We start from the raw sequence: 21,353 nt of genomic DNA on the forward strand, positions 1-21,353 counted from the left end.
ATAATCACCCAAAGTCTGTAGTTGACTTGAGGATTCACTCTTGATGTTGCACATTCTATGGGTTTGGACAAATGCATAGTGACATATATCTATCATTATAGTATCATACAGAGCATTTTCACTGCCTTTAAAATGCTCTGTGCTCTGCCTATTCATCCCCACCCCACCCCCCACTGGCAACCACTGATCTTTTCATCTCCATCCTTTTGCCTTGGAGGAAATTAATTTTTATTTTCAATTTTCTGAGAGTTTTTATGCCGAATGGGTGTTGATTTTTATCCAAAGCTTTTCCTTCATCACATCAAATTATTTTTCTGTTTGATATTTTAACATTAAAAGGCATTAAATACCTTTTTTTCTTGAATGCTAAACCATTCTTGTAGTCTTCAGATGTACCACACTTGGTCATGATATAATACATGGATGGATTGTTTTGTAATATTTTATGTAGTTTGTTTATTATGTTTATGTGTCTATGTTCATAATTCAGTTTGGCTTATAATTGTTCATTTTCATTCTCCTCTGCTTTTGATGTCAAAGCTAAACTAGGCTCATTAGAAAATTGAATAGTTTTTCTGGAATGTTTATGTAAATGAGAGATTATATGTTCTTTGAAAGTTTGTTTTTGTGAAATTTGGTTGAAGGGGTGGATTTTTAACAATTTATTCAAGTTTTAAACAACAAAGGTAGGGCTTGTCAGGTTTTCTGTCTATGGGTCGGTTTGAAGGGAATTTTCCCAAGTTTAATTTTATTAGCATGAAGCTCTTCATAGTCGTCTCTTTTGATAGTTAAAAATATTTTCACTTAAAAATGTGTTTAATTGCAATGGTGGGTACATGTCTTTAAACATCTGTATGATGCAAAGGCATAATGTATAATGAAAAAAGCCAAGCTTTGGAGACAGTAAAAAGATCAGTGGGTACCAGGGGTTGGTGGGGGGGGAGGGGGGAAGTATGGGGAGGAAGGATGTACAGGGGAGCAGAGAGGCTTTTTAAGGCAGTGAAAATACCTTCTATGATACTATAATGATGGATACATGTTATTATACATTTTAACAAGCTCACAGATTGTACAACAGGAGGATTGACCCCTGATGTAAACTATGGATTTTGAGTGATTATTGAGGCCCCAGTGTAGTCTCATTGACTATAACAAATGTGTTCCTCTGATGGAGGATGTCAGCAGTAGGGGAGGCTCTAGGTATGGGGAGGAAGGGAGTATATGGGAACTTTCTGTACCCTTGATTTTGCTGTGATCCTAAAACTGCTCTGAAAACTAAGGTATGCTACACATTTAATTACGGGTGAAGTTAAGCATTCATATCTTTTAAAGCCACTTGAAACTATTTCTGTGAACTGCATGTCTGTGTTATTTGTCCATTTTTAATGGAGTTATTTGTGTTTTCTGACAGACTGCTTAGAACTCTTTATATATGAATGGAATTAGGTTTTTGCCTTATGTCGTAAATGTGATCTCATTTTTCTTTTGATGTTTAGGATAGTTTTTTTGCTATCAGAAATTTAAGATTTTTCTGTATTCAAATATGTCTTTTCCTGCATGACTCCTAGTTTTTGCATATTCCTTAGAAAGGCCTTCCTCAATATTAGATTATTTTATAAATACTCTGCATATTTTCATTTATTAATTATTTTTTTATATTTAAATATTTAACTATCTGAAATGTTAGGGAAAGCCAATTTAATAACAATTGACAACATGAGTTATCAATCAGTTATTGATTCAATAACACCAGTTATGGAGTTCCCACATGGCGCAGTGGAAACGAATCTGACTAGGAACTATGAGGTTGCGGGTTTGATCCCAGGCCTTGCTCAGTGGGTTAAGGATCTGGCATTACCATGAGCTGTGGTGTAGGTTGCAGATGCAGCTCAGATCTGGCATTGCTGTAGTTGTGGTGTAGGCCGGCAGCTACAGCTCTGATTAGACCCCTAGTCTGGGAACCTCCACATGCTGTGGGTGCGGCCCCAAAAAGACAAAAGACAAAAAATAAAAACACCAGTTATTGAATAATTCATTTGCTGATAGGTTTTAAGTACAATCTATACAGTGTAAAACTCCTAGGTGTATAGGTGCTCTTTCTGGACACTTCGTTCTGTTACATTGCCGAGTTTGTTTTCCTATTTAGCCAGGCCTGGATTGTTGCTGAAATATATATATTTTCTTTTTATGGCCGCCCCTGTGGCACATAGAAGTTGCCAGATCCCAGATGCATCTGCAGCCTGCGCTGTAGTTTGTGGCAATGCCGGATCCTTAACCCACTGAGGGAAGCCAGGGATCAAACACTCATCCTCACGGACATTAACGTTGGTTTTTTCTTTCTTTTTTTTTTTTTTTTGTATTTTTGTCTTTTCTAGGGCCACTCCTGTGGCACATGGAGGTTCCCAGGCCAGGGGTCTAATCGGAGCTATAGCTGCTGGCCTACACCACAGCCACAGCAACATAGGATCCGAATTGCGTCTGCAACCTACACCACAGCTCATGGCAATACCGGATCCTTAACCCACTGAGCAAGGCCAGGGATCGAACCCTCAACCTCATGGCTCCTAGTCGGATTCGTTAACCACTGAGCCATAACGGGAACTCCTTGGATTCTTAACTCACTGTGTCACAACAGGAATTCCTATATTATTTTTTCAATACTTTTCTGGTTATTCTTACCTGTTTTTTTTTTCACATAAACTTAATATCTTCATATCTAACTCAAAAAAATTCCTGTTGGTATTTTCATTTGGATCACATTTAAATTCATAGAAGCCCCTTAAAGGAAACAGATCTGGGTCTTGAAAGCAAGTATAGCTTTTAAGACTGGTACATGTTTTGTGATCTTGGGGTTCCAAGCAGGGCCCAGTGCCCTTTGGAATCCTTTTCTGTTGGATCATAGAGGCCTTTTATTCTGCAATTGAGAAATCAGCCCCAGGAAAAAAAGATTGCAATAATGTGCAATTAATTCAAAAGGAAAAGCTTGGTGTTGACTGGCTAACTTTTAATATGAGGAAGGCCTTGAATGTCTGGAGAAGGGGAATATCTTAATGTCTTTTTGGAGAAAACCCTAACCCTAACCCTAACCCTAACATTAAATACTGGGAAAGTGTTACCACAGGGTGTTGATAGGGGTTCTGAAAGGGAAAGTTTGGTCTTCTAAAGGCAAATTTCGGAGTTCCCGTCGTGGCGCAGTGGTTAATGAATCTGACTAGGAACCATGAGGTTGCGGGTTCGGTCCCTGCCCTTGCTCAGTGGGTTAATGATCCGGTGTTGCCGTGAGCTGTGGTGTAGGTTGCAGACGCGGCTCGGATCCCGCATTGCTGTGGCTCTGGCGTAGGCCGGTGGCTACAGCTCCGATTAGACCCCTAGCCTGGGAACCTCCATATGCCGCAGGAGCGGCCCAAGAAATGGCAAAAAGAGAAAAAAAATTAAAAAAATTAAAAAAATAAATAAATAAAGGCAAATTTCCTTAATGTCAAACTTGAATACACTAATAGCCAAATTAACACAATCACTATCCTTCTTAAATCCTGTCATCAGTGTCCCTAGCTTTATATATCCAGCCAAATGACTCTCCGCAAGCTTGAAGGAAATAAGCATATATACATAAGGCCTCTCCTATCTTTCTCAGCTCAATTCGGCTATCCATATACATAATCTTACATTGTACTGAATCTAAGCACAGTATGAGAAAGCTTTTTCAGATTTGGGTCTTAGAAGCACAAAGAACCCCAGGAACATCTACTTTTAGATAAGCAACTCTGCTTTGGGGCATGGACAGGCTTATGGGCTTATATAACCTCATCCAGAATATTGAATGGTTACCTGATCGAAGGTATAAATTGTAACCCTGGCAACTGATCCCTGGAGACTTACAATTTGATAAGGTACAACTAAGGTCAAACCTTACCTTTAATTCATTTATGAAATAAATATGAATGGAATGTCCATAACATATCAGGTGCTGTGCAAAGCACTGAGGATACAAGAATGAACAGGGCATGGATTCTGCTTTCAAGAAGACTGCAGATGAAAAGGAAAATGGGGCTGATGCAGTGGTAGAGAGAAGCATAGGGCTCTGAGGCCTTGGGTTCAGAGATGACAACCCAGGGAGGTGTAAAGTGAAAACTTGGAGTGCAACAATATTTGAGGTTTGGATGGAGAAAGAGATTCCAGATTAGGAGACCAGAAAAGGAGAGAAATGGGGATAGAATTTCAAAGAAGTCAAAAAAAGAGAAGTTTAATGAGTAGGCAATAACATCAAAGAGAACAGAGAGATCCATTTAAGAAAATGATATAAGTGTATCCATTGAATTTGGAATTACTAAGCATTGGTGCCTTTAGGGAGAGCACTTTTGGTGGAATTATGAGAAATGAAGACCATTTGCAGGAAGGTATTAATGACAGATCAGAGATATTTTGAAATGGTAGGTGTAGGCTGTCCTTTCAAAGAACTTAGCTGGGAAGGAAAGGAGAATAAGAAAATGTCAGCTGGAAGGGATTGCAAGTTAAGGAGTATTTTTTTTTTTTTTTCCCGTGCCCCACGGCATGTCGAAGTTCCTGGGCTGGGGAGATAGACCCTCTGCCACAACTCTAATGAGAGCCAGGACAATAACAACACCAGATCCTTAACAATTAAGGAGTGTTTTAAATTTTGTTTAGTGTGGGAGACCCTTGAGCATGTTCCTATGCTTTGGAAAAAGAATCAGCAGGAGAAAGTGAGGTTGAGGATAAAGAGAGGGAAGGGATGCCTTAAACAGCAATGTCTCTAAGAAGAGGAAGCCAGAAGAACCGAGTGGATGGGTTGGCCTCAGGCAGGAAGAGTGACAGCTCACTCTTTGGAACTAGAAGAAAGGAGTCAGCAGTGCGGGTGGTTGCTGGATAGTAAAGTCTCCCCTGATGGCCTTGATTTTCTCAATGACGCAAGAAGCCCGAGCACCTGGAGATGGTGATGGGTGAGGTGGTAGAGTAAGATTTGTGACTATCAGGTGTCTGGCTAAAACTATGGGGTCATGTCCAGGCGAAAGTATGGGGGAAAATAATAACTACTACTATTACAACTACTATGTATTTGGAAATTCAGCAACACTAACAGTTTAGGATATTAAGCTAGTGGATAGAGTGATGCACTATCACCAAGCAAAGCTTAGCTATTTCTTTAGCTCCAGGTCCCAACTTGGTTATTGAGGTAGGTCATATTCATGCTTGGAGCCTTCCTATCTTCCTCTATAAACAGCTCTATACACACTACAGGTCCTAAAACTTTGAAATATGCCTGAAGATAATAATGAGGAAGAGGAAGAAGAGGTAACATTTATCCAATATTTCCTAAGTGCCAGATACTGTTTTATGCTCTTTACATGGATGAGAGCCAGTTAAATAGATGAGTTAATCCATGGAAAGTGATTATGTATGCATGTGTTTGTGTGTGTATATGAATATATAGTATAGACAACATATATATTAGATGACATATATATAACGTATATACTCTACACTGTGCTTGACCTCTAGCGGGAGCTCTAGTTTTTCCTTTCTTCCCCCATCTTCCCATTCTTCATCCTTAGCCCTCACTACACATCAGCCCCTGGGCTGAGGCAGGAGAAAAGAGGTCTCTGCATCACGGTCCCTGGTAACAGACTGATTAGTGGAAGAAAGGGAAGCCTTTGGGATTGCCTTTGGACTTGGTGTCTAAGCTTAGTCTCTGCATTTGGATTGTCATTTCTTTGAGAATAGGGGCTCTGCTGGACCCCAGTTTGAGGCTACCAGATGCTCCCTGATGGGCGCACAGCAGGCCCTAAATAACCCCTTAGTCTGGGCTCAGTTTCTGAGGTCCTAGCTTCCAACAATTGCTGAGGAAATTCCTCTAGCCACTGCTCACAGGTTCTCAAGACCAAAGAGTAGCATCTGGAACCGCCCAGTAGCAGCCCTTTTGATGGCATGCTACTGGGGTCAGAGCACCTGGCCAGGTGGCCGAGGAACAGCATCCTGGATGCAGCCCTGCCTCCATCCAGCCAGATGACCCCATGCCAATCGCCCTGCTTACTTGGCATCCTTACCTGTGGATTGGAGGTCCATCATAAGTTTTGCTCTGCCTGCTTCACGGAGATTCTCTAAGGATCCAGTTTGGATGACAATCATGAAAGCTCTTTGCAAAGTGAAAAGCCCACATATGTAAAGGGATATTAATTCCCAGGACCAGACCTTGACTCAGAAGAAGACAAGAAGGGAGAGTCCCTCTGTAACCTGGACATATGGGGCCTTTAATTTGTTTTTCTCCTCTTTAACCAACATCTGTGATGCAAGCTGGTACTGCATGTGGAACCCTCTGTCCTTGAAATCCTCACGGAGAGGAGAATTTGCAAAGTAGTGAGGCAGCTACCAGCTCATGGCAGGATGAGAAACAGATGAAATATGGTGGGGTTCTACTTGTGTTTCTTCAAACATTGCCTGGCTAACAGCATTCAGGTGAAAGGCAGGAAGCTTGTCCTCTGTTCACTTCCCTAGTAAATCTTCCTCCCCTTGCCCCTGCCTGCTCTCGAAATGTGGTCGGGCCCCACAGCTCTACTCTGAACCCTCTCCCCTTCCTTTATCCTCCTTCTTCCCTTGCATGACATCATCCATTCTCTTGTCCTTGAGTACAACTTCCCAAATCTGCACCTGCAAGCCCAGGGCTCTGACCCAAGCTCTAGAGCGGAAACCACTTGGATGTCCTATGGGTGCCGCAAATTCATCCTCTCCAAAATCGAACTTCCCACTTCATACCTGCTGCTTCTACTTCAGCTTGAGCTATTCGGAAGAGATTAATTTAAGAGGCAGAAAGGGAAATGGTTCGGATTTGAGGATACAATCCAGGCCCCTCTCTTGAGAGATTAAGGAGAAAGGAAGAAGGATGCAGGCTAGAGAGCTGGCTGGAATACAGATGAAGCTTTGTGTTAAGATTCCACTTCATATTCACAACTGTTCATCTCAGCTGAGCCCTTGGTGCTAACTGCCACTCTTAAACATTTCCTTGCTTCATTCGCTCTCTCACTGTTTATGTTTTTCCTTCTTCCTCAAATCTCCGGTGTTTGTTTCTTTCCTCAAGCGCCCTCACAACAGCTGACCTTCATGAAGCAGTCAGAAGAGAACTCCGAGACTCCCACAATGACCTACCTACCTGTGAATATGCCCATATTCTTTCTTTTCTCTGTTAATATTGGAGAACCATCGCTGCCCCTAAGACCAACTCCTCCATTTCTGCACTACATCCCAACACCTCTAAGTGCCTCAAGGCTATTGCTCCAGCACTTCTCCCCTTGATCTTTTGCATTAGTTGCTTTCACTCTCTACTGGTTCATTCCTACTACTGTATAGACATACTGTTACTGCTCAAATCTTAAAAAGGAAAAAAAAAAAAACCTCCTCTGGACTCCACCTGCTTCTATATCTATGGCCTCATTTCTCAGCTCACCTATTTAGCAAAACTCCTCAAAAAATTGCTGTTTTTCAATGTCCCAGATTCTCTTTAGAGCTCACTCCAAACAGGCTTTTGCCTCCATCACTCCACCAAAATTGTTATTTGTAAAAGTCACCAATCCTCTACTTTGTTAGATAAATGATAGTTCTTATTCCTTACCTTGCTGGACATATCAGCAGCAATTAATACAATAAACATACTTCCTGAAATGCTTTATTTTTTTAATTGAAGCATAGTTGATGTATTTATTTTTTAATGTATGTATTTTTATTGAAGTATAGGTAATATACAGTATTATATGTTATAAGTGTACAAGATAGTGATTCATGATTTTTAAAGGTTATCATAAAGTATTGGCTATATTCCTTGTGTTGTATAATATATCCTTATAGCTTATTTTATACCTAATAGTTTATACCTCTTACTCTCCTACCCCTATTTTGCCCCCACTTCCCTTTCCCACTCTTAACCACTAGTTCTCTACATCTGTGAGTCTGTTTCTGTTTTGCTATATACATTTGTTTGTTGTATTTTTTAGACTCCACATATGAGTTCTATTATAAAGTATTTGTCTTTGTCCGACTTAGCTCACTTAGCATAATACTCTCCAAGTCCATGCATGCTATTTCAAATGGCAGCATTTCATTCTTTTTGTGGCTGAGTAGTAATATTCCATTGTGCGTGTGCGTATGTGTGTGTGTGTGTGTGTGCACGCGCGCACCACATCTTCTTTATTCACTCATTTGTTGGTGGACATTTATGTTGCTCCCATTTTCTCATAAATTTTTAAGTAATGCTGCTATGAACATTGCAGTACATGTGTCTTTTTGAATTAATGTTTATTTGATATGTACCCAGGAGTAGAATTGCTGGGTTATGTGATGGTTCTATTTTTAGGTTTTTGAGGAAGCTCCATACTGTTTTCCACAGTGGCTGCACCAATTTACATTCCCACCAATAGTGTACAAGTGTTCCCTTTTCACCACATCCCCACCAACATTTGTTATTTGTGTTCTTTATAATAGCTATTTTGACTAATGTGATGTGAGATCTCATTTTGGTTTTGATTTGCATTTCCCTAATAATTAGTAATGTTGAGTATCTTTTCATGTGCTTATTGGCCATCTGAATGTCCTCTTTGGAAAAATGTCAATTCATATCCTCTGCCCATTTTTAAATCAGGTTTTCTTTTTGATATTAATTTGTATGCAATGTTTATATATTTTAGATATTAGCCCCTGATGGGTCATATCACTTGCAAATATTTTCTCCCACTCAGTAGGTTGTCTTTATGTTTTGCCAATTGTTTTCTCCACTGTGTAAAACTTTTTTAAGTTTTATCAAGTCCCTTTTGATTATAGTAGTTTGCTTTTATTTATTTTGCCTTGGGAGACTTATCTAAGAAAATATTGCTACGGTGTATGTCAACAAGTGTTCTGCCTGTGTTTTCCTAGAAGAATTTTATGATTTGCAGCCTTACATTTAGGTCTTTTATCCGCTTTGAGTTTATTTTTGTGTATAATGTTGGAAAATATTCTAATTTCATTCTTTTACATGTAGCTGTCTGGATTTCCCAGCACCACTTATTGAAGAAACTTTCTTTTCTCCATTACATATTATTGCCTCCTTTGTCATAGATGAATTGGCCATAAGTACATGAATTTATTTTTGGGCTCTCCAGGCTCTTTATTCTGTTCCATTGATCTATGTGTCTGTTTTGTGCCAGTACCATACTGTTTTCATTATTGTAGTTTTGTAGCATAGGCTGAAGTCTGGGAATGTGATTCCTATAGCTCTGTTATTCCATCTCACTAATTGTTTTAGGGAGTTCCCATCGTGGCTCAGTGGTAATGAACCCAACGAGGATCCATGACGATGAGGGTTCAATCTCTGGCCTCACTCAGTGGGTTAAGCATAAGGCATTGCTGTGAGTTGTGGTGTAGGTTGCAGACATGGCTTGGATCCCATGTTGCTGTGGTTGTGGTGTAGGCTGGCAGCTACAGTTCAATTTAACCACTAGCCTGGGAACTTCTCTATGCTGCAGGTGTGGCCCTAAAAAGAAGTACCCCCCCCCCAAAAAAGGAATTATTTTAGATATTAGCTTTTTTTTTTTTGTCTTTTGTCTTTTTGTTGTTGTTGTTGCTATTTCTTGGGCCGCTCCCACGGCATATGGAGGTTCCCAGGCTAGGGGTTGAATCGGAGCTGTAGCCACCGGCCTACGCCAGAGCCACAGCAACGCGGGATCTGAGCCGGGTCTGCGACCTACACCACAGCCCACGGCAACGCCAGATCGTTAACCCACTGAGCGAGGGCAGGGACCGAACCCGCAACCTCATGGTTCCTATTCGGATTCGTTAACCACTGCGCCACGACGGGAACTCCGATATTAGCTTTTTTAATTGCTAATTTCTTTCATCAGTGTCCTATAGTTTTCAGAGTACAGGTCTTTTACTTCCTTAGGTGGTTTTATTTCTAGGTATTTTTTTCTTTTTGATGTGATGGTAAATGAAATTGTTTCCTTAATTTCTCTTTCTGATGGTTCATTTTAGTATATAGAAATGCAAGAGATTTCTGTATATTAATTTTGTATCCTACAAATTTACTGAATTCTTTGATGAACTCTAGTAGTCTGGTGGTGCTTTTAGGATTTTGTATGTATGGTACCATATCATCTGTAAACGCTGACAGTTTTACTTCTTTCAAATTTGGATTCTTTTTATTTATTTTTCTTGTCTGACTGCTGTGGCTAGGATTTTGAATACTATGTTGAATATAAGTGACAAGAGTGGGCGTCCTTGTCTTGTCTCTGATCTTAGAAGAAATGCTTTCAACTTCTCACCATTTGTTACATTGAGATATGTTCCCTCTATGCCTACTTTCTGAATGTTTTTATCATAAACAGATATTGAATTGAATCAAAAAGTATCTATCGAGATGATCATATGGTTTTTAATCTTCAACTTGTTAGTGTTGTATATCACAGTAATTGATTTGCAGATATTGAAAAATCCTTGCATCCCTGGGATAAAGGGATCATGGTGTATGATCCTTTTAATGTATTGTTGGATTTGGTTTTCTTGTATTTTGCTGAAGATTTTTGCATCTATGTTCATCAGTGATACTGGCCTATAATATTTTTTGTTGTATCTTTGTCTTTTTTTTTTTTTTTTTTTTTTGGCTTTTTAGGGCCACACCTGCAGCATATGGAAGTTCCCAGGCTAAGGGTCAAATCGGAGCTATAGCTGCCAGCCTACACCACAGTTCACTGCAACACCGGATCCTTAACTCACCTGAGGCCAGGGATCAAACCCATATCCTCATGGATCCTAGATGGGTTTGTTATTTCTGAGCCACAACAGGAACTCCCCTCTTTGTCTGGTTTTGCTATCAGGGTGATGGTGGTCTCAAAGAATGAATTTGGAAGTGTTCCTCTGCAGTTCTTCCTCTGCAATTTTTCAGGATAGTTTCAAAAGAGTAAGTAAGTGTTAACTCTTCTCTAAATGTTTGGTAGAATTCACCTATGAAGCCATCTGATCCTGGACTATTGTTTATTGGGAGTTTTTAAATTACTGATTCAATTTCAGTACTTGTGATTGGTCTGTTCATATTTTCTATTTCTTTTTGGTTCAGTCTTGGAAGATTGTACATGTATTAGAATTTGTCCATTTCTTCTAAGTTTTCCATGTTATTGGCATGTAGTTACTCATAGTAGTCTCTTATCCTTTGTATTTCTGTGGTGTCAATTATAACTTCTTTTTCATTTCTGATTTTACTGATTTGGGCCCTCTCCCTTTTTTTCTTGATGAGTTTGGCTAAATATTTATCAATTTTGCTTATTTTTTGTTATCTTTTTGAAGAACCAGCTTTTTGTTTCATTGATTTTTTTTTGTATTTTTAAGTCTCTATTTCGTTTATTTATGATCTGATCTTTATGATTTCTTTCCTCCTACTAACTTTGGTTTTTTTGTTTATTCTTCTTTCTCTAGTTCCTTGAAATACTTTCTTTACTTGACTTCCAGGACTTGGCACTCTCTAGTTCTCCTCCTATCTCACTGGCTGCTCCTTCTCAGTCTCCTTTACTGATTGTTCTTCCTCTCGGTTTTCTCTAATCTCTGTTGTAACTAGGTTTTCTATCTCTACTCACTTTCTTGGCAATCTCATCCAGGTTCATGGCTTTAAATACCAGGTATAAATTGACGATCCCCAAGTTGATATCCCCAGCCCATACCTCTTCTCTAACTTGAAAACTCAGACTTCCAAAACAGAATTCCTGATCTTCACGTCCAAATCTGTTTCTTCCATAGTCTTTCCCCACCTCAGTCAATGTCAACTCCATCCTTGAATTCCATCACTCTCTTGTTCTACCTCTACATCCAATACTAGAGGAGACCCTGTTGTCATTACTTTCAAAATATATTCAGAGTTCAACCACTTCTCACCATTTCCATTACCATTCTGGTCCAGGCAACATGATTTCAAGTCTGGATCATTACAGAAACCTCCTCCAACTAGATTCCCTGCTTCTGCTATACCCCTACATTTTATTTTTCACACAGAATTACAAGTGAACCTTTTGAAACCTAAGTCAAATCATGTCACTCCTTCATTCAAAGTCCTCCAATGGTTCCCATTTTCACTTAAAGGAAAAGCAAAGTTCTTACAATGGCCCGTAATACCCTAATATAGCAGTGATTCCCATCCCTTACATACTCTTGTCTCCAACCACTCTCCCCTTTAATGTACTTTGCTCTAGCCACATAGTATTCTGGATCTTTCTAGAAAATGCCAGTCATATTCTTGCTTACTAGTCTTGTTCCTTGTTGTTATTTCTGCCTGGAAGGATTTTCCCCATGTATCTACGTGGATTGTTCTGTCCATGAATGAGAAAACCAAAACAATTAGTGAATTATAAATAATCTTCTGAAACTTTCAAACACCCAAGCCCATAAGGCCATTCATATTTCTCTTTTTATATACTCTCTTTGAGCAGTTTTAACTCTAACCTATAAAGTCAGGACTCCCAAATCTCTATATCCAGCCCAGATATTTCCCCTGACCTCCAGACCCACATCTTTAGCTGGCTACTGGCAGAACAATTGCAAATGGTTCTAGAGGAAGTGGGGGTCATAATCTCACTGGTGCTCTGCTTACCAAGTCCTGTACCAGGCTGCATTAGACTGAATAAATAGGTGCTTTTTTTCCCATGATGGTCCTAACTGTGCACTGACCAAGTCTTGTACTCAGAACTGTCTACCTTGGGAGATCACCTTGTTAAATAGTCCCACAAAAGCTCCAAAAAGACTAGCTATAACTCTACCTCCCAGTCATTACTGCTTGAATGTTCCATTGGCCCCCTCGAAAACAACATGTTCAAAAATGAATTCATCTTCTCTGTCTCCTCTATGAATACACTCCTGTTCTTGACTTCCAAATGTCTGTTAGTAGCATCATCATTTTCCCAGTCATTTAAGCTCCAAACCTCAGACATCTTTCTCTCACTACCTTCTGCTACTTGAAGGCAGAGTTTCAGGTTCTGTCAGTTCCATTTCTTGTTTCTGGAATTCTGACACCTCATTGTATCCACTTGACTATAACCCTGCCCTAAGTAATTCTGAGAGCTATTTAGGAAATTCACCCAGCAAATAGCTATGGAAGTTGTGGGCTACAGATGGATAATTATCCATTTAAGCTATAAATCTGGCTTAAGTAGAAAATCTAAGAAAAGATTGGTGAAGAGTACCTCTTTTCCATGTTCCTGATCTGGATTGCAAATGGGAATATAGAATAGATTATAGACTTCCTCTTAGAATATGAAGGTAGAAATTTGTAACCCCATTCCTAATTTTTAATACAACCCAATAAAACACACTAAAATTTTCTGAATTTCTGTTTTCTCATCTGTAAAAATGATGTATTTAAACAAGATGAACTCTCAATTTCCCCTTGCTCTAATGGCCCAAGTTTCCAAGTCTTTTGCTCCAAACACACACTTCATATCAGGGAAAAAGGAGGATAATTGATACTTATTAAATACCTCCCCTATGTACCAGACTTGTTATATCCATTGTACAATTTAATACTCACTGATACTTGATAACTCTATAGGGTAGGTATATTTATGCCTCTTTTTCAATTGAAAAAACAGATTCAACCAAGCTCAATAAAAATTTTAGGATCAGGGTTTCACCCCTAGTATCTTTGCCTTGAGAGACTGTCTTCTAGATATAGACATAAAATTTGCTCCTGTGATTTTTCACTTAGTTGCCTTACTTTAATTCCAAGCTGCAAGACAATTTATTTTCAAACCAAGTGCACTGAACCAATCATTTAAGCATCATTTATAATCATTTGAACTCCAGAGCTCACTTTTCTCTTCCTCTTATCATCCAATTCGCTTCTAGCCACATATTGCAGTAATCTTGAAGCATGGTGTTCCTCCAGGGAAAAACATAATTGTTCTTAGCTTTGTGGCATGAGCAGGATTAATTATGGAGAAAGATAATTAGAATGCTAGGTGGGATCATTTATAACATCATTCAAATCAAATTACTGGCATCATCCTTAAAGAGGACCCACTCTCTTCCCTCTTTTGCTCTAGTTGAGTCCCCTTTTTCTGACACTCTGGAAGAACTTTGTTGGGAAAGTGCACCTTTAAGATGAGAAAATGTAAGCATATCCATTGGGATCACATCTACCAGTTGGAAGGTGAAAGAATCAAACTGTTTGCTAGGCACTTTGGAATCTGCTAAGGTGCCATGACTGGTTTGAATGATTTTTTTTTAAATTACCAATGATGAACCAAACCTTCTCCAACACTGCAAAATTATAAACGATTTACTAGTTTAAAAGGGTAGTTACATATCTGGAGTTCTTTTTTTTCAATTTTATTGGGGAAAAAAATGACCTTTTTGTCTTTTATTTTATTTATTTTTTTTTAACAGCTGCACCAGAGGCATATGGAGATTCCCAGGCTAGGGGTCAAATTGGAGCTGTAGCCACAGGCCTATGCCACAGCCACAGCAACACCAGATCCGAGCCACATCTGCGACCTATACCACAGCTCATGGCAACTCCAGATCCTTAAACCACTGAGCAAAGCCAGGGATTGAACCTGAGTCCTCATGATACTAGTCAGATTCGTTTCTGCTGAGCCTGGACAGGAACTCCAAAAATAACCATTTTGATTAATGTAAGTAGGAGTGGACTTCCTGCTTTGATGCAATGGGTTAAGAATCTGCTCAGATAACTGTAGAGGCACGGGTCTTATCCCTGGCCCAGTTCAGTGGGTTAAAGGATCTGGAATTGCCACTTCTGTGGTGTAGGTTGCATATGCAGCTCAAATTTAATTCTGGTCTGGGAATTTCCATATGCTGCAGGTGCAGCCATAAAACAAAAAATAATCAGGAACTAGTACTTTAAGATAATTTTAATCATTAGTGCCTTTGCACAGATAATTTTTATGACAATATCCAGCAGGATTCCTAGGGAAGAAGACATAGAACACGTGAATTTGGATAGGAAGAAGAGAGTCTGGCAAGAATTAGAGTTTGGGCAATGGTTCCAATTGCTGTAACTGAAATAGGCTATTACTACATTTTTTTTTCCTGTCTTTGCTTCTTATCCAGACAGCTAGCAGACAGGTCTATGCCATTCATTGAAGGGGAAATGGATTGGCAATTAGGAGATGGCAAGATGATGTTTGGTGCCTGGAAGGGAAAAGGAGTTCTGCTTGGAGGCAAGAGGCCATATCCAAAGGGAATGGGGCTCTCTGGAGCCTTAACCTAGAAAAGTGAGTAATGTGAAATGCTACATCTTTGCTGTATCTCAGGCTGTAAAGCAGGAGCATTTGAAGGGCATTGAGCTTTTAAAAAAGACCCTTCAGTAACATGGAGCTAACTGATGCAGAGGCTAGCTGTGCCTATCAGTGCTTAGAGTTCCTCAGGGGTAAAGTACAGTCAAGAATCAATGAGGCACCCACTTTAAGCTGTGGAACTGCTGTGAAGGATTTGGTCCTGGAAAGAGCCAAACCCAGACTGGAACAACCACAGTCCATATCAGTTAGGGTTTGCAGAAAAGAGATAAGAACTGCACAATGGGAACTAACTTGATATTCTCTGATGGGATTAAGAACAAACAGGGCATTTAGAGATAAAGTGGGAGCATTGAGTGATTCATATCGAAGACAGAGCATGAGATTAAAAATGACTAAAAAATTATCAGAAGCCTGAGCTGTTTTGAGATCAATCTTTTGAAAGGAGCAAGATAAGAAAACAAATCCTTGAAAGTTTGAACAGTTTGAAGGTTTGGCAGGAATTGGTATAGACCAAATTGCCCCAAGCCAAATGCTTAATTTACTTTGTTCTGTGACTACTCATCTATACAATTAATTGCTTTTGACTGTGCTTTTTAGATGTTTGCACATAACACTACTCTGCTTCTCTCACTTATTAAGCATTTGGTAAAAACCTCTTGTGTACCTAGAATTAAGGTAGAAGCTATGAGCATTTAAAAAAAAAAAGAATTGAGGAGTTGTCTTGTGATGCAGTGGGTTAAGGATCAAGCACTGTCACTGCAGTGGCTCGGGTCACTGCTGTGGCGCAGGTTTGATCCCTAACCTCAGAATTTTTGTGTGCTGTGGGTGCAGCCAAAAAAATTAAAAAAGAATTGAAGACACAGGTGTTTCCTGCCCACATATGTCTATGACATATCATAGAGAAGTCTATGATATTTGGGAGGGGGCAAGATTTTCAATCATAAAACAATTTACAAATCACGGTGATGCAGAAATGTTCTTGAAAGAAGTCAAGAAATTCAAAAATTCATGAGTTAAATAGTTCTTTTAGTACACTGGCCCTGAATGAATGATCGTGTCTAACACAATAGAAATTGACTCTTGAGTTGTAAATTTAGAAGCAAAGGGGTCATCATGAGTTGGGGTTCATCTGGGCCATTGATGTTAAGCTGGGCCTGGAAGGACGGCTGTGGACCAGGGGAAAGCAATAGGCGCAGATCTGGATGCAGGAATTGCAAAGGTGCACTTGGTGGCAGTAAATAGAAAGGTTTGATTGGAATCTAGGTTTCACCTTGGGGAGGTTAGTTGGGCTGTTAGTGTGAAGGCTCTTGAATGTCAACCTGAATGTATTGATTTGAATTCTATAGGACTTTTGAGTAGAAGAATGGGTCAATTCCTTCTTTGGTCACTTAATCGGTATGACATGTCTATTTCACACACCATATAGTCTTTGAAAAGTCTCCTCTTTAAGCTGAAACAAGTAAGCATAAGGTATTATGGACTTTTGTCTTCCAGGATCCATGTAGCCATTTAGAGCCTAAAATTAATATTCGCAATTGAAGGCATTAGGTATGACACTCCCCAGACCCGAGTGTGCCATTCTGGCATTTCTATACCCTGGTGAAATCTCATGACAAAAGAATCCTTCCATTTAATGAAACCATTTTCAACATCTATGGACAATCACCATCTGGTTACAACAAACTGTATAATAACCTTAAAAACAGGAACACTTTTCCTTCTATCACATGAGAAAAGGGATTTCAGGAAGGTGAGTGCCAAGGAGCACAAGTTTTTTTTTTTTTTTTTCTTTGAGCACAAGTTTTTAAAGTCACATTGATCTGGGATTGGAATCTGATTCTGTCACTTCCTGCCTGGGTCACTTTAAGTAAGTTTTTTCACCTCTCTGAGCCCCAGTTTCTTCATCAAGAGAATGGAAACAAACCTTTGTACCTCAAGGAGTTTAGCACTTTTAACACCATGCATGCAAAGCTTTCAGCACCAGAGTCTCTGGCATGTAGCATTCACTCAGTGCCATCGTTTGTTGAAAGTGGTGCTGAGAGTTTTGAGTGCATAGAGCATGGAAGGTGGAAGATTAAGGTGGTCAAGATAAGAGCGTGACTTTTGGAGCTAAGCTGCCTCGACTTGAACAATATTTCTGCTCTGTGACCTTGTGCAAGTAACTTAAACTTTCCATGCCCAAATAGTCTCATCTGCAAAATGAGGATAATAATAACTATGGCATAGAATTAGGAGTGCTAAATAAGTAAATACATGTAAAATGTGCTAGAAGTTCCACAGAGCACACCTTAATAAATGTTAGCATAATAGTAATTATGTGCCAAGCACTATGCTAGAGGTTTTACATGCTTTATCTCATTTAATCCTCAGATGCCCTATGAGGAGGTAGATATTATTATCCCCATTTCACAGAAAAGGAAATTGAGGCTCAGATGAATTCTAGTTCATAATGGGTGTAAGGCTACACTGCTAGCACATAACTCAAACCTAGGTCTATCTGACTCTAAAGCCCTCTAAGCCTCTTAATCACTGCCCCATAGCAAGGCTTGCTTTTTGCAGGAGCATTTCAGATGTGCTATACCAGGGGCCAGTGGGAAAGGAGAGCAACTGGTCTGGAAGGGAAGGCAAATTTGACATGAGGTTCATTGAATTTGCAAGGCTAGAGGGGGATTCCTTGCTATTTTCTGTAGAAAGTTACATCCCCTTTAGAAGTAAGTGGTCTGCTCTGAGTCCACGCTCTGTACACTTCAGATTTGTGGTGCTTAATTAGACAACTCGGGCAGTATTTTAAAATAGCAATAGCGCAAACTTTTACTTCAGAGGGCAAAAAGCCAATACGGAGTAGTTGTAAAGTGAAGAGCCAACCTCCTGACTGAGAAAAAAGCCAATTATGCCAAATGAATACGATATTAAGAATCAAACAGGGAACAAGGTTAAGAATGCAAAAGAGCGGAGGCGGGTAGAATTGGGAAAATCTCATAAGTCAGTCACATCCACGGCTGCAGAGTAGGACTCAAGGGGCAAGGGGCACAAACAGGAAGGAAAGATTCTAGAGTCTTAGCCACTTGGCAGTTCTTAGGGTTTCCCTTTCCACATGGTCTTTACTTATAATTTCTGTTTTTCTGCTTTCTTTTAGAGTACTTGCAATCTGAACTTCTACTTTTTGAGATTCATTTCTTTAGCTCTGTAACTTTCTCATAAACAAATTATAATAGCACCAAGAGTGGAATAACAATCATAACTAAAACTAATACAGCATGTATCATGAGCCAGACCCTAAGTACTTCACATATATTAACTCATTTAATCTTTACAACAATCTTGTGAGAAAGCCTATGTTTATTCCCATTCCATAGATGAGAAAACTGAGGCATAGAGAAATTAAGGAATTTATGAAAATCAAACAGCTGATAAATCACAGAGCCAGGATTCAAACCTGAGTATTTTGGCATCAGCATCTGCATGTTATGCATCACTTTATACTGCTTCATTGGGCCATTATTTGCTACTAACATGTTGGTTTGACCTTGTTTTTCTGTTTTTTTTTTTTTTCCCAATGTAATCACTGTCTGAGAGCTAGGTAGGAAAAATTATAAAGTCACCAAATTCACATATGGGAACCAGCCACAGAGCTGAGTAAAGTTCTGGGGCTTCCCCCAGAGAAAGATGTGTTGTGGTTAAAAATGGGAGTGAGCCAGTTAGACCAGCCTTGGACTAGCCTTAAAGTGAATTGTGGTCCTTGCCCTGGAATTGTCAGGATAGACTCTTTGAATAGATTCTTCAGTGAGAGAATTCAACGTGGTGTTTAAAAGGACCACCCATAGAGGCATCCAAATTGGGGTTCAAATGCAAGCTTTGAAATTTGCTAACCATGTGAGTTTGTGTACATTACTTGAGTTTTCTGTGCATCCATAACACTGGTAAAATAAGGAGAAAACTAATACCACACTCACAGGATTGTTGGAAGGAGAAATGAAATGATCGAAGTTTGGAAAAAAAAAAAAAGAGAGTAAGCACTCAGTTCATTTGGTTGTTATTCCCTCTGGGGAGATATTGGGAGCCTCAGTAGTTCATTTTTGAGCCCGACTCACCAGCCGCTTTTGCTTTTTCTGGCCATCTTTCTGAAGGTCTCTGAGGTCTTCATTCATTAGTCTCCATGGATTTTCTTTCCCCTACATTTGGCTTTCAATTTAGAGGAAGAGGACATTTATTCAAACCAGTCAACCTTTTGACAGCCTCGACCATATTCTTTGCTAAAATGTGTCAGCAAATCCAATCGTTTTGTTCAGGGGCAGAAGTGAAAGGAAATATGAACAAGAGATTGATGTTGAAAAGGCACCAAGATGGCAGTACCTATTTTCTTAATGAAACCTTTTCCAAAGTATGGTCTGTGGAACATTAGTTTCATGAAATGCTCCTGGGGGAATTAAAAAAAAAAGGGTTACCTTGTCAAAAAGTTTCGGAAATAGAGCATAGTATAACTCCTCCTTAGAAAGCCATACTCCACACTAATCTATTAAAAGCTCTAGATACTTTTGAAGTAATGAAATCTTTTAACTTGGTCTTATCCAACACTTACAAATTAATTTGACCTCAGAACCTCTCAGAGTGGAAGATTACCTCGATGCAATGGTCATCTCCAAGGATACTAGTAGGCAGGCTATCCTAGAGGTCACAGAGCAGAAGGGCTCACAGACTGAATTAAGACACTTGATAAGTTAATAATTTATTAAGTTAATAATTTATTAAGTTAAGATGTTCTGTGAAAAGCAAAGGAAAATAGATGGATGTCTTAATACACAAGACATGGCACTGATGGTACAGCTAAATCAGTTCACTAAAATTTGCTTATTAGACTAGTTATTTTCAGGTACCACTCGCAAATAGTTGACACTCATTGAGTTCTAGGCACTATACTATGGTTTGTATACATACTTAACACAGCCTTAGTTTTGCATATTTTGCGGCGAGGAAATTAATAAAATGTTCAGGTCACAATATAGTCATTTGGTTTTGTCCTAAGTCAACAATTAGAGCACTTGAATTTTCTTATTTATAATCATCCCTATAGTTTTCAATAAAAAGGAAATAAATAAACAGACTTTGGGTGTCAAGCTACTGGTGGATTGAACACATACATTTAATTTCGTTCCATTTCTTGGGCCCAGTGAGAGCTTCTGGTGTAACTTAGACAAGGGCAAGGGTGAGGGTGCTGTAGCAAAACCAGGGGAACTGAGTGAATTATGCATACTGAAGTCAGAAACCACCTGCCTTCTTTCCCTACTCAATTCTTAGAATGTTAGCAGTCAGAGCTTTAGCCTGCAGACAGGAGATTAGAATCATATTCACTGGGAAATATTACCCGTTTAGGAAGAAAGACCCAAAGATACTGACATTGGAGAGTTTATCAAACCTCCTGAAATGCCTCTAAATTATAATAAAAGAATTATTTTTTTAGAGGCATAAAGCTCACAGAGAAATAGAAGGAAGACAATCATATTTTGGAAAATAAGTGGATTAAGGTTAACTGAATTAGCAAATCTTAGAAATATGAATTCCAGATTGGCAATGCAGAAATCTGAGAGTCAACTCGGTTTACTCTGCAGAGTCATCACAAGGATGACAGTTGGAGGCACCACATACCTCTGGAACTGGGCAAAAAGTAGAAACTATTTAAAGAAGGATTGATAGAAAGCTGTTTAAGAGACGAATCCGTAGACCCATTCCCTCAACTCCACATTCCTAGGTCAGTGCCCCTCGTCTCCCTCAGCAGAAAACTAGAGATATTTTTCTCTAGAGATGGTAAAACATTTGGTCTCTGGACTGTGGGATACCATGAACAGCTGACAGCTTGAATATCCTAAGTAACATGGGATTATGTGAAATGAATCCTGAATGCTGAAACCCCAGGCTTTTCCTCCCTCTATGTCTGTTCAGAAAAATTATCCAAAAGTTGGAAATAAGGGTAAAAGCACACAGCATGTTCTTTTGATGTTGTGTGGAACATAGTTTAACAAGCCCACCTAATGATGTTTTAATTATCTAGGGACATAGTATACCTATATTTGACTTTGCTAT

At 39.3% G+C, this 21,353-nt stretch overlaps 1 non-coding gene across 1 annotated transcript in view; it reads left to right on the forward strand.

Annotated features, from left to right (window-relative positions):
- The window catches only part of RTL4 (retrotransposon Gag like 4), a 262,404-nt gene extending 242,015 nt beyond the window's left edge, over positions 1-20,389 (forward strand). Inside the window, exon 4 of the transcript XR_014835540.1 lies at positions 15,088-20,389. This is a non-coding gene — a transcript (retrotransposon Gag like 4). The remainder of the gene's footprint in view (positions 1-15,087) is intronic.
- The last annotated feature ends 964 nt before the right edge of the window (positions 20,390-21,353 follow it).

The sequence above is a fragment of the Sus scrofa genome, chromosome X (assembly GCF_054392235.1).
Source record: "Sus scrofa isolate SSC_HxYL_T2T_F1_AM1 chromosome X, Sscrofa_HxYL_maternal_Yorkshire_Landrace_v2.0, whole genome shotgun sequence".
Lineage (NCBI taxonomy): Eukaryota > Metazoa > Chordata > Mammalia > Artiodactyla > Suidae > Sus > Sus scrofa.